This window comes from Monodon monoceros, unplaced genomic scaffold, assembly GCF_005190385.1.
Source record: "Monodon monoceros isolate NGI ecotype Baffin Bay Population unplaced genomic scaffold, NGI_Narwhal_1 Super_Scaffold_22, whole genome shotgun sequence".
NCBI classification, from domain to species: Eukaryota; Metazoa; Chordata; class Mammalia; order Artiodactyla; family Monodontidae; genus Monodon; species Monodon monoceros.
The window spans coordinates 104,529,710-104,533,261 of record NW_021703779.1 but is presented as its reverse complement, the minus strand read 5'-3'; positions in this window follow the sequence as shown (position 1 = coordinate 104,533,261).

Genomic DNA, 3,552 nt, shown 5'->3' with positions numbered 1-3,552 from the left:
AAAGTTCTGCAACAAAGAAACCTGTTTATTCGAACCAGGGTTTCCCAAACTTATTTGACCATAGCAGTCTTTTTGTGGGTGTGTGTAACACCTATTAGCATCCTAATGAATATTACGTGGAACACACGTTGGCTAATGCTGACTCAGTCTAATTTCTTTCAGTATTCTTTTGGAATGAATTTTGAACAGCAACTTAGTTTCCTGGAAAGGGCATTGAGCTAAGAGGCAGGCAAGTTGTCATTACCTTATTCCTAGTGCCTAGGCCAATGTCTGACACAGAAAAGGGATCCATCGTTTCTGTTCTGTTACAAACTTGCCTTGGTATCTCGGACCAATCTTTTGAACATTTCTTAAGTTTCTTTGTCTTAAAAAAAGGAAGATCTCTTGACCTACGTTCTTAATAGATGTTGAGAAAATAGTAGAAATTTAAATATTTTGAAAGTAAAAGTACAATATAAAAGGTTATGTTCTTTTTATATACAGAAGTACTTTGGGGAGAGATATTTCTGGGATTTACTTTAAAATACTCCAGCAAAAAAGAAAAATAAAGCAAATTTAGCAAAATATTAATAATTATTCAATCTAGGTATGTGGGTGTCTATTATACTATTCTATTTTTAATCTATGTTTGAAAATTTTTTGAATTAAAAGTTTTAAAAATTAAAAAAAGTGGTATGCTCTTTGTATGTAAAGCTGCAGTTACAATTTAGACATGTTTGCATGATTGTACAGAACAGGACATAAGATTACAAAGAAGCATGCCTATTTGGCCATCTTGTCCTCCCTGTAACCTAGGGCAGACAAATGTTGAACTGTCATATCTGGTTAGGGTGATCACATCAGAATTTTTCTTTGTGTAAAACCAACTGATTGAAATGAGATTTGAACTTAAAACCTTAGGCTGATTATGACCGTGCTCTGGCACAGTAATTCTCAAAGTGTGTTCCTTGAACCAGCAGCATTGACATCATCTGGGAACTTGCTCGAAATGCAAATCCACAGGTCCTATCCCAGACTTAACAAGCCCCCCCAAATGATTTTGATGCATGCTCAGTTTTTAAAATCACAAATCACTGCTCTAACCTATTGTGTTGATCTACATAGACTGAAGTGCAGTATGAAAACTCTATCGTTAGCATTGTGTTAATTCTCTCTTAACTCTATACTAATAGGAAGAAGTTAACAGAGATTGTATCATTGCTTGACTTAACCTGCTTCTCCATCTTTTGAGCACTGTTTACACAGGGTGAGTAGATTGAGGTAGGAGCTGAGAATGTGTCTACTATCTTAATGACCTGAGAGCCTTGCTGCGTGCCACGATAGTCCCATCCACACAAGGCATGCTTATGGCATGCAGTGAGAACCTTTCATTGTGCAGGTATTTTTAGACACATCTTCTGAGTTGTTGTGGACGGCTTATTGTTTTTTTGTGACAAGGATATTCTCTAGCAGGGTCTGCTTATCTATAGATGATGGGTCGCATCCCATCTCCATGCCCGCAGCATATATAAAAGCACTCAATTTACTGGATCACAGAGTTCGGGTTCAGTTACTATTTAACTAGAACTAGTTACTAAAGTAGAAATGTCCTTCTCAGTTTTGGTAGAAAGCAAAAGGAAACCATAGTCATCAGGCTGAGGCTTCCAAAAATTATAAAGCAGCCCAAACTCTGTCCCTTGAGGCTCTATGGTAGAGGTGGCTAACATCTTATAACTTGAAAATAAAATCCTAAATCAAGCTTCTTCAGAGGAATTCACAATGTTCTACATTCCTCTATTAACTTGTTGAATTAGAGAAGAGGAGAATTATTTCCATACGGGGGGGGGGATTGATGAGAAAATGGAAATTTGGGAACTTTTCTCTAATTGCATACTTGGCATTATATATGTATTCTAAATGCAAAGCGATATAACCCTCTGTTCTTACATTTCTTAATGAGGAAGGCCATTTTGTTGATCGCATTTCACTTTTTATGCTAACGCTTGGCAAAAGTTCTTCCCAAATGTTCATGGAAACACAGGATCAGACATAGCATTACAGGTAATTTCCTCGAACCTTCTCCCTATTTCTGTCGCCCCATCAAAAAATGGCAGAAGCTTTTGGCTTCATAGACACCATGGCCATTTCTAATCATGACAGCTGTAGTATGAGATGTACTGGCGCTGTCCTGCTGGCAAATCAAAGGCATGTTCTCACTTTGTACAATGAGTCAGTATTGCAATAGGTTTATATCATTTACAATGTTTCCATTCCTGCCTACTTTTAATTTATTCAATTCTAGAGCCATTAGGACTGTGAAAAATTTCCAGTTCCATTTAACAAATCTCTTGGGGCAGTCAAGAGTTAAGTCAAGTTATGAAGAAGTGAATTGTAGAAACCAGAGGGCCCTTTAATTAGTAGACTCACTTGGGTGTGTAAAGGAAGGACCCATTTACTGGGTCTTTCTCTGGCAGTTGCTACAACAGAGTCTAGTAAAGAGGAAGAGATGAAGGAGCAGGTCTCACGGAAGTGGCTCATTTTCTTCTTTTATTTTCATCTAAATCTATAAAGTATTTTAACTGAAACCCATTTGGAAAGGGCTTACTTTTATGAGTCAAATGTACACCAATAAATGTTGAGGCTATTTTTAAGCTTTATCGACGTATAATTGACAAACAAAAATTGTATAATATTTAAGGCATACAACATGTGATTGGATATATGTATACATTGAGAAATGTTGATCACAAGCTAATTAGCACATCTATCACCTCACATAGTTACCCTTTTTGTGTGGTGAGAACGCAAGATTTACTCTCAACAAATTTGAGGTACACAGTAGAGTATTGTTGACTATCGTCACCACGCTGCAGGGTCCCCAGAACTTATTCATCTTATAACTGGAAGTTTGTACCCTTTGACCAACATCTCTCTCATTCCCCCCACCCCCAGCCCCTGGCCACCACCATTCTTAATGATATTGGGGACTCTGGCAGAAAACCAGGCTTTCAGTCTAGGACAGGTTACAGGCCAGTTTGCAATGAACAAGGACAAGGTTCAGGAGATTTGGGGGTATCAAGACACTTTTGAGCTTTGTCTTAAGCAGGGAAGGACCCTCAGTCACTCAGGGGAAGGGAAAGCGACTTAGAGGGCAGGTTTGACTGAGGGCCTTTATGTACACAAGGCAAGAACTCTTTTGTTGGCCCCAGAGGCATTCTCCACTTACAGTATGAAAACATTCACTGAGTTCAGACCTTGATTAAACAAATACTTATTGAGCACCTTGCTCTCTAAAGAAGGAGACAGACAATATATAGCAATTACAGTATAAAGTGATAGGTGCAAGGATGGTGCAGGAAGCCCAGGTGAGAAGCACCATGTAATTTAAGGCCTCCTTCATTGACTAAACAAATATTTACTGGACACCTACTATGATCCTGGCACTAGGTACTGAGAAGGCAGTGATGAATATAAAAGACAGGACCCCTGCCTTCCTGGGGCTTATAGTCTAGGAGGGATGAAAATTCAATAGCTATACCTGTACTCCCCAGTGCGATCAATTTAGTCATGGGG